Raw genomic sequence first — 10,787 nt, forward strand, 5'->3', positions numbered from 1 at the left:
CTCAGCGGCCATGGCTCACGGGCCCAGCCGCTCCGCAGCATGTGGGATCCTCCCGGACCGGGGCGCGAACCCGTGTCCCCTGCATCGGCAGGCGGACTCCCAACCACTGCGCCACCAGGGAAGCCCGAGACTATATTTGAGGAAGGTGACCCCTTCGCAGGTGCTGTGACCCTGGAACTCTGGATTCTCCGGAACTTCTGAAATCATCCCTGATACCTTATTGTGTGTTCTTAGTTCACAATCTTTCTTGTTTGTTCTGTTTCCCTTGCCTTAAAAGAAGGATTTGTCATATTTTCTTCTTTTTCAGATGTATACTTCCTAGTTCTGTTCTTTAGGAGAGTTTTAATCGTTGTCACATATAAAATTAAATATTTCCTAGCAAAGTGTCCATTGATGAGTATCAGAAGCTGCAGCACCTGCTCATCTGTTCTGCTCCTCTAGGATTTTTGTTTCCAATTGTTAATATTTTTACCTCTGTTTTAAAATCAGCAATTACTTAGGCTTAACAGTCTTTCCTTATTTCTTTGGTCGCCTTTCCCTCAGGGACCCTCGGATTCCTCTTGCATTCCTTCATCCGTCTGTCTTTATTTCGGGAGTGCCTCTTCCAAGTAGATTTTAGGGTCGTTATGTGTCTGAGCCCTGCTTCGTCTGAAGGCTCTGCTTTCTGCTCCTTTGTGGATGTAACCAGTGTCTCCTCTTCTGCTTCCCTTCCTCCCCACCCTAACCCTCCCCTTCCCTCGTTCTCTCTCTCTCTCTGTCTGTCTCTGTCTCCCTCTGAATCTGTCCTGTTTTCTTTCTATCACTAACGTTCTGTGATAGCATCACAATTTAACCCGGTTCGGGACCTTTGTTCTTCCTCCCAAGCCACGCGGCAGCCTCTTCATCTGGGTCCGGTCCTCTCTCTCCGACCTCCTCTTCTGTTGTCCGGGTCTCTCCCCTCTCTGTTTACTGTTCTCTCCTGGAATTGCTGCGGGCGGGGCCGGGCAGACGGACTTGCCTCTTCCCTGTCCCATCGTCCTCCCGGGCCGACGCCCTCATCCTGCTCTCCAGCTTCTTATTCTGCCCTTTGGTCCGTGTGACGCTTTTTAATTTCCGTGACCCAAGTTTGAGTCCCCAGTGCCTGTGTGCTTCTTCTTTGGTGGGGGCATGCTCCCCTCCCGTGTGCACAGTCTGCGGGCCGGGTCCCTTCCTGGGGTGAAAATTCCTGGGCACTGCCCTCCAGGGTTTTCTGTCCCCTGCGGGGCACGGCCACCCCCTCGGCCCATGGGGCATCGCATGGTGCCGCCAGAGGCCCTGCTCCCACCCCATCCTCCCCGCACGCTGCCCCCCTTCCAGCTGTGAGCGTGTGTGACGGATGGTGTGTTCCCATTGTGTGTTGCTCCTCTGCCAGCCCTCTGTCGGGCCCTGTAGGCAGACGGGGTGAGGTTGGAAGGGGCACATGTGGTGCAACCAGCCACATGTAACTACTTCCTCCAGTTCCTGACTTAGAACAGGAAGCATCGCGCCTTCACCAGTGGAGTCTCGGGCGGGCCGGCGTCTTCCCACACCCGCTGCAGCACCGGCCTGGTGAAGAGCGGAGCCCAAGCCCCCGCCAGCCCAGCCAGGACCAGCCCTGCTGAGACTCCAGAGCATCAAGCAGGTGAGTGGACAGAGGCCCCCCTGTGTCCGGGCTGGTTCCTCTGAAGGGGAGCAGCTCAGCCCTGAGGCTCTCCCGTGGCCATGGCTGCTGCCCTTCCCAAGGCGGGCAGCTCCAAGGGGCCCAGCCTGCAGAGGCCCTGGTGGCCCTGGTCCGTGTCACACACCCTGGGATCGTCCACTCTAGGCCCCCTGAGCTGAGATCCGGCAAGGGGAAGTGCTGAGCCCACCGTGGGCAGAGCTAGTGGCGGGGTGATGGGGATGTAACCAAGGAGATGGGACTGGCACGCTGGGAGGATGCACTCAGACCCCAGCCTCGGCTCCCCTGGTGAGGGTCCCTCAACAAGCCCCAGGCACCTGCTGAGCCCCTGATGTGGGGACTGCGAGGCCGGGCAGAGCCAGGAGGAGGCTGGGGGACAGGCAAAACCCCTGTCTGGTGGGTACGGGGCCGGCACGGCCAGGCTGCGCAGGAGGGTCCCTGGGCCTCCCCAGCTGCGCCTTCCACTTCCTGCTTGAGCGGGTCCTGTTCTGTCTTCACAGCTCTGTGGTTGCCGGGGTGGTTCTGTCCTCCAGCAGTGTGTGTGTGTGTGTCTGTGTGTGTGTGTCTGTGTGTCTGTGTGTGTGTGTCTGTGTATGTGTGTGTGTCTGTGTTCTGTGTGTGTCTGTGTGTGTGTGTCTCTGTGTGTGTGTGTGTGTGTGTGTGTGTGTGTGTGTACGGTACATTGTCTCGGGGGTGGGTCTGCTGCTTCTCTGGGACTCCCGAAGGTTCACCAGCTCTGGCCTAACGACGTGAACACGCTGGGTGACAGTCAAGCTTTAGGGGGTGAGGCATTGGGTGTGTGACCTAAACCTCCCACAACCAGGCCCCTGGAGGCCTGTCCCCTTAGGATTGGGGGGACTGGGGCCCGAGGACCTGGACAAGCGCCGGGAGAGGGGACTCACGGCTGCCCCAGGGCTTTGTCCCGACGGGAGTGAATGGAGACATTTCTCGAGGGGCTCGGCCCCGCAGCCAGACACCGCTCCAGTGACCTCGGGTTTCTCAGCTGAAATCCGCGTGGATTGGTCTGCCTGCGGCTGTCAGCTTGCACTGCGCCGGAGCAAAGACCCGGGCCGGTCACGGTCGCTTCCTGGAGATCTCACGAGGGAAGACACCCCAGACAGCCGGGGCCCTGAAGGAGCTCAGCAGAGGGGTCACCACTGTCCAGGGGATGGGAGAGGCCTGTCTGCACCCCGGCAAGGTGGGCAGGAGATAGGCCTGCTGCTGGGCCTCCCATCTGCGAAATGGGCCCGTATTTACATTCCAGCTGACTCTATATCAAATTGTTATTCAAAACTCGCTTCCCTGGAGGGGGCGAAGGTGTGGGTCTGCGTCCACAGGGTCCCGCGGGTTCAGCTCAGGCCGAGCTCCGCCGGTTACAGGGCTGTGGAGAGGCTCCGCCCCATGAATGGGGCAGCACAGAGCCTGCAGCGGCCTCTCCTGACTCGGGCCCCGCCAGCTCTAGGAAGAGTCCTGGGTGGCAGGGTCCGGCGGCCTGCACACCTGTCACCGCGAGTGGCCCACGGTCCCGCCTGAGCCCACGTTGTGGGACAGCTGCCGGCAGCTAGTAATTGTGCCCCCAGCTGAGAAGCCCCGTCCGGCGCTCCCCGCCAGCACTAGGCAGTCTCCTGGTGACGCCACGGTGACACCACCAGGCGGGCAGGGCTGGGATGCTAGTGTGGTCACTGTCCGTTTCCCTTTGCACAAACTGGACCTAAAATGGGGTGTCGGTTCTGTCGTCACCCAGACCTGCCCGAGCGGAGAGCTGATGCCCGATGGGGGTGCTGAGGCCCCCAGGGAGCACGCGGCTGGCGGGGGAAGGTGCCGAGTCCCACGGGCCCCGGGATGCCGAGACCCACCTGTCCCAGCCATGCTGCCACGTGTCACCTGCCTGGCCGCTGGGGCCCCGTCCCCCGTCCCCCATCAGGCTGGTGGAGTCCACATTCAGCTGTAGCAGCGGGCGGGGTCCCCAGGCTGCTCAGAAAGAGCGCCTGCCTTCCCCCTCCCGGGCAGGCTAGGCCATGTAGAGGGGAGTCCTCGGTGGGCCTGGGGGTTTCCAGACTCTCCCACCGCTGACGAGTGGGTGTCCTGGGGACATGGCAGGTGCAGGTGAGTCCCTGAGCTGCCAGCCTGTGGCCCGAGCAGGCCTTCCTGCCTGGTCCAAGGTCCCCACCCCCGACCAAAAGCTGGGGGTGTCCGGGCGGCTCACCCTCCCAGCAGTGGAGCAGCAGGGCCGGGGGTGCCTGGGAGCACGGTCCCTGCTCAGCATGGCACCCCACGCAGCCCAGGTCTGAAACCGTGTCACGCAGGCCCAGGGGTGGGGTGCCGCCACCTCAGGGCTCTGATGGGGTGGAGAGAAACAGGAGCCCGGTACCCTCACTGCCTCTGAAACACACGGAGCAGGAAAGCACGGCTCTGCCCACTCACCTCGAAGTGGTGTTGAAAAACCCTGAGCCTGGGGTGCTCTTGTTGGGGTCTGTAGTAGTGCGGGCTCCCCAGAGAGACAGAACCAATAGGATGTGTGCGCGTGTGCGTGTGCGTGTGTGTGTGTCTGTGTAGAGGCAGAGATTTATTTCGGGGCTTGTACGATTGTGGAGGCTGGCAAACCCCAAATCTGCAGGGCGGGCTGGAGACCCAGAGGAGAGGTGACATTGCAGCTCGAGCCCAAGGCCGTCTGGAGGCAGAGGTCTCCCCTCCTCGGGGGACATCAGTCTTTTCTTTAAGGCCTTCGACTGGTTGGATGAGGCCCGCCCACATCGTGGAGGGCCATGTGCTTTCCTCAGAATCCACTTACGTAATGTTAGGCTCGTCCAGAAACACCTTTGCAGCAAACAACCACATCCAGACGAGGGTTTGAGCAAAGCTCTGGGTACCACGGCCAGCGGAGTTGGCACGTGAAATTCACGTCACAGCACCCTTGGCTCTCTGTGACAAGGGGGGAAACTGAGGTCCGGAAGGGGGTCACCTGTCCACACTCACTCGGCAGCTGGGCGCAGACTTGGGCGTGTCAGCCCCGGGGTCAGGCGTCTGTCCTGGCTGTGTGGCTGACCCTCTCAGAGCCCTCCCTAGGAACAGGGAGCAGGTTTGGTCCACCCCCGGGGCAGCTGCGGGCGAATCGAGGCTGTGAGTGCAGAGTGTAGCCAGGCCAGCAGGGTGGCTGCCACGGGCAGTGCCCTGCCCTGGTCCTCTGGGATCTGGGGTCCTGAGTGGCTGTCCAGGCAGGGACCGCCACCCACCAGCTGAGGCTCCCTTGAGAACTGACCATGTCTGCCGTGGTCCCCAGCGCTGTGGCCCAACCTTGCACAGCCACTGCCCAGGCGTCGTCACAGAGCAAACCACGGCCCCTTTCCTATTGGCAGGTGTGGGGTCAGGCCCCTCAGATGCTCAGACCTGGCCAGTCTGAGATGCAGAGGCCTCCGCACCCATGTGGCTTGATTCCGCTGTTCTGGAAGCTTCCGGAGGGAAGGTCGTCTGGGTGTGTCGCACCCTGGGCTGCAGCCAGAAGTAGTTGGAAGGGTTCCCTACTGGCTGAGGAGCTAAGATCAGGGCCTGAGGTCAGCCTCCTTGACGGACGAGACCTCAGCAAGCCAGGGCTCCTGCCTGACGGGCCTCCGTGGGCACAGGGCATGCATTCTCTCACAGTACTCCAGGGGCTGGGGGCGCACAGAAAGGCAGCCCCTCGGGAGCCGTGCTTCCACCAATTTATTTCTTTTGTAAACATATTTTTATTTGTATATGGTTACAAAAGACAAAACAAACGCTTTAGAATTTGTTGCAGGTGGAAGCATCCAACGGTGGTCTGGGGGTCCTTGCTGAACACCTAGTGATGCAAACCCCCAGTTCACTGTTAAATAGTATGGGTGTGGCCACGCGTTGGTGTCTGCAGCAGTGGGGCTTTCGGGTGCGATGGGAATCTGGGGGAGGTGTGGAGGTGCCCTAAGGTCTTGGCAGAGGTCAGAATCCTAGAATCCGGGAGAGCAGTGCCCAGGGGCCAGACAGGCAGCGCATGTTCAGTGAATGAATGAGTGAGCGAACGAGCTATGAGCAGATGTCCCAGCAGGGGGTCACTGTCCTCAGAAGTGTCCGCAGTGGGAACAGAGAAACTGACCACTTTAGGAATCTGGAGACATCTCCAAGCAATTCCTCAACCACCACAATGTTCAGATTTTCTTAAATGTATGAATTTAAAAGAAAATCATTATATATGTTTATTGTAGAAGGTTTGGAAAATACAAACCAGAGTAATGAAGAAAATTGAAAATACTTATAACGCCGCCACACAGAAGAAACATGGCCTGTTTCGATTATTTACATGTATTGTTTTCCCGCTCAGCGACTTTTGATTGTAAAAATTGAGCTGCGAGCAGCCGTCCACACATTTTCATGCCATGTGGGTTCCACTGGGTGGGCCTCATGGATGTTAAAAACAGTGTCCAGTTTGACAGCTAGACCAGGAATCTCGATATTTTGCTTACGATGCCCAATTATCAGCCAGAGCGGCCTTTCCGAATGTTTGGTAACAGCTGCATTTCTTCTTTTGTGAATTATCTGTTCACAAGATCCTTTTCTATGGGGTATTTGCCTTTTTGTTATTATTTCTAAAATCTCCTTGGACACAAAGATTACCATTCACCTTCTGCATGAGACATACTAAATATTTTCATCTATTCAATTTTTTAGGTACAAAATTTGTTTTTAGAGCTTGTCTTCTTTTTATTTTTTTAATTTATTCAAGCGTAGTTGATTTACCATGTTTCAGGTGTACAGCAAAATGATTCAGTTTCCTATGTATATATTCTTTTTCAGTTTCTTTTCCATTATAGTTTATTACAGATATCGAATAGAGTTCCCTGTGCTATACAGTAGGTCCTTGTTTATCTGTTTTATACAGAATAGTGTGTATCTGTTAATCCCAAACTCCTAATTTATCCCTCCCCCCTTTCCCCTTTTAAACCATAAATTTGTTTTCTATGTCTGTGAGTCTGTTTCTGTTTTGTAAATTCGTTCATTTGTATCAATTTTTAGATTCCACATATAAGTGGTATCATATGCTATTTGTCTCTCTTTGTCTGACTTACTTCACTTCGTGTAATAATTTCTAGGTCCATCCATGTTGCTGCAAATGGCATTATTTCATTCTTTTTTATGGCTGAGTAGTATTCCATTGCATATACATACCACGTCTTCCTTATGCATTCCTCTGTTGATGGACACTGAGGTTGCTTCCATGGCTTGGCTATCGTGACTATTGCTGCTAAGAACACTGGGGTGCACGTATCTTTTCGAATTAGAGTTTTCATCTTAGAGTCTATCTTCTTTTGTTTGATATTTATTTATTTGGCTGTGCTGGGTCTTAGTTGCGGCATGCATGCAGGATCTAGTTCCCTGACCAGGGATCGAGCCCAGGCCCCCTCTATTGGGAGCGCAGAGTCTTAACCACTGGACCACCAGGGTGTCTGAGTCTATCCTCTTGGTATTTTCTCCCTTAGTTTTTACGCTGAGTGTCCTTACTCTGAGATACACATTCTTCTATTGCTTTTATCATTTCTATTTGCTAAACCTGGGTTCACGGGTCCCGTGGTGTGAGGGGGCACTGCCACGGCACGTGCCTTCCCGGGAACGTGCTCTGCCTGGTGCCTTTGAGTCCGGAGGCCGCTGCTCTCTTCCCTCCCCCCAGCCACCGGCCCGAGGGCCAGGGTCACACAGACCGTCCCCGAAGCTCTGGATGCATTTTACAGGCCAGCGCACAGCTCACTGCTGCCTTGCCTCTTCCTTTCCTAAGCTCCCTGGCGACTACCATACGTGCTCTCTTCCAGATGACCCATTTTATTGCTTTTTCCAAAGAAACGATTTTCGACGTATTTATCAATTTTAGCTTTTTTGTTTGTTTTCGGATTCATCGACTTTTTCTGCTGTGTATTTCCCACCTCCCTTCCCTTATTTCCTGAGCTTTGTGGCTCTTCCTCTCACGTCTGCACTTTCCATCCTGCACGTGTATCATCATTCCCTTCCGTCAGGCAGAAAAGCATTTAGGGCTTCAGGCTTCCTTCTCCATCGGGGACCCGTTGAACAGAGAAAGTTGCGCTGTCTCTTTTCTGAAGTGTCTGTACGTGTATATTTGATTTGCTCTTGGACTTAAGGGATATTGAGCAGAGTGTTTTAAAGGTTCTAATTAACACGTGTGTGTTGGGGGGGCACCTCATTTTATTCCATTTGGTCAAAAACTGTGGCCCTAAAAATTTCTGCCATCAGCCTTCATGGGCGGTGAACGGAGCAGCGACGAACACGTGCAGTGGATTCTCCTGGGGCCGAGAATGTGTGGGTTCAGCGAATATGCGGGTGGCATCTTCCTCAACCCCCTCTGCCCTCGTCTTCCGATCTGTCTGGAAACTCCGTGACCTGGGGCGGGGATGGGGGTGGGGGGAGGGGTTCCAGCCCCCACTGGAATCTGCTTCTGTCCAATTCTTTTTTGTCTTCACATAAAACAGAAACGACCACATCCTAACTTTGTCTTTTGGTTTTAAAAGGTTGATGCCTATTTTAGATCCATTGTCAACACTGGCCTTTTTCTACATGAAGCAGCCTTGCACCCTCAGCTCCTGGGATGAATACCGCACCCCTGCCTTCCCCTCTTGTAACCTTTTCCTGACAGCATCTCTGTTCCTTGTCACTTGCTGGCCGTGCCTCTTGGAAACCAGCACCAGGTGGTTTATGGTCTGACCTTGAACGGTCAAGGGCAGGCTCTGACGCAAAGTCCTGACGCTCGGTGAGTCCTGGGGCCCCGCAGGGCGTTGTCTGAGGGTCTGCACTTCGGCAAAGCTTTCGTCTTTGACAGCAAGCCTCATCTGACAGCAGCGTACCCTGCCTCGGACGTGGGGCCTCCCTCTGCCTCTTCAACTTTTCTTTCTTTTTTGATGTTTCCTCTTTCTCTTCTGTCTTTTACCAAATAGGGACTATGGGCTTTTGTGGAGTGCGTGGGATTTGGAAGGAATATATCCTATTTTTCTTCTGGTGTTCCCTGACGGACCCCGACGCTCAGAGCTTTATTCATCGTGAAGGGTGATCCTCAGGGTGCCCAGGGTCCGCGGGGATGCGCCACTTCCTGCAGTCGCACTCGGTCGCGCCAGCAGCCCCCTGCCGGGCAGGGTCAGGCTCAAGGGTAGCTCTGACACAATGTCCTCACAGGCCCGTGGGGCCTTGGGTTTCTCAAGCCTCCTCGACTTGGGGTTTTGCACCTTGAGTCCTGGGGCGGGGCTGCCCTTAGATCTGGGGAGAGTGCAGCCTCGGGGCCGTCGGGGTGGCAGGGAGGGTGCCGCAGGTCTGGGCTCGGGTGGCCCAGCTGGAGCCCGCGCCCTCCTCCCTGCTCTCGGATCAGCTGTCGCGGCCGAGTCGGGGCCTCACATTCACGAGGGCGGCCCGAGCCTGCCCTCCCCCAGAGCGGGACCAGGCCCGCAAGCCCTTCCAGGCACGCAGAGGGAGCCGAGGCAGAGTATGCCGCTGGGGCAGCCGGGGACCCGGGCACGGGCACTGCCCTGCGCCGTCCAGGGGGCCGGGCCCCAGGACGACACCCAGAGGAGGCCTCGGTCTGTGAGGCCCCGCCATGATGGTTGCGGCATCGGGGCCTCTGATGGCCAGTCCTGGCCGCCGGGCATGTCCGCTGGCACCCCTGCCCGGGGCCGAGAGGAGGGCTGGCTGCAGGCTCCGCGCTCCGAGCTCCCAGAGCCACTGCGTGTGCAGGCGTCCTGCCCCCGAGGGGCCGTGGGCACTGGGGCTGGGGCGGAGCCGGGCGCAGCGGGAGTCCCAGTGCTTAAGGGGGAAGGGGGAGCGGCGACACCCCTCCCATGGCCTGTGGGTCCTCTTGCCGTAACCAAGGTGCGCTCCCCACCGCGTGGGAGGATGCTCCATCTGTGAGCGGCACCGGGTCCGCATCCTGCCGCTGCCGGGGCCCCGGTTTCCGCAGGCGAGGGCCGGGGTTTGCCTGTGGTTGCTGTGACTGTTTGGGGTCCGTGGCCACAGGAAAGGGCATCGAGCTGCTTTTGGAGGGCCTTCCCCACCCCTGGCGGGACTGGCCCCCCCGCCGGCTACGTGCACAGCTGGGGCGCCTGGGGCGGGGGCTCCCCAACCTCTACTGGGAGCAGCCTCTGCCTCCGAAGTGGGGTGCTATCTTGAGGCCGACTGGGCCCGGTGGCGCCCAGGTCAGCCGGGGGGTCAGTGAGCACGCGCGGGCCTCGCGGGGCGTCCGGCTGCGGAATATGCTAGGGACCCAGAGGGCTCTGGGGCAACACGGGGCTTTCACAAGTGGGTGGGCGTGGAGTAAACTGAAAGCACCTTCCCAGCTCCCGCTCTGTGACCCCGGAAGCCAGAGCAGGGCGTAAGTTCTGCTTTTGACCGGAACAGGAAAGAAAAGGGAAGGGGTCTGTTCTGTTATGACACTTCTAGCTCCTGGTTACAAGCTTGGTGGGGACCGGGGTGCGGGGTCACCCCTAAAAGACCGGAGAGTGGGGCTGGGTGGGACCTCTAAGCACTGGGTCCCCCCATGGGACCCCCTGGGACCCTCCTCCACCCCAGAGCCGCTGGTACACATGCAGGGGTTATGGGAGAGCAGAGGCGAGGGCAGGACCCACCTCCAGGTGCACCCAGAGCCCACAGGCCACGGCAGGGGCCACATGGTCTTCGCCACAAGTGGACCTTGGGTGGGAGCATCTGCCGGCCCAGCACCGAGCAGTGTGCTGGGGAGAGGAGCTGGCGTTTGCAGGTATTCAGGGTGAGCCTGTTGATCCTGGTTGCGGATAAACCACCCCCTTCCTGCCTGCTGCCTCTGGTTTGCTGGCAGCTCAGCACCGTCTCTGCTCTCTTGGCGTCAGATTAAAAGGCAGCAGCCCTACAGGTTCTCACACGTGGGGGCTCGCGGGCCCACGCAGCGCTGCCACCCCTCCCGGGAGCTGGCCTGGAGGACGTTTGCTGCTTTGAGCCCAGCCTGGGTCCCTTGGGGCACTTCCGGGGGAGGGTGCTGCTTCTACCTCCAAGACCGGAGCTCCAGCGCCAGGCCTCCAGCCCGCCCCCACGCTCTTGCCTCTGGGAGCATCAGGGCCAGCTGGTGGTGGCCCAACACCCT

The sequence above is a fragment of the Leucopleurus acutus genome, assembly GCF_964270905.1.
Source record: "Leucopleurus acutus genome assembly, chromosome: 5".
Lineage (NCBI taxonomy): Eukaryota > Metazoa > Chordata > Mammalia > Artiodactyla > Delphinidae > Leucopleurus > Leucopleurus acutus.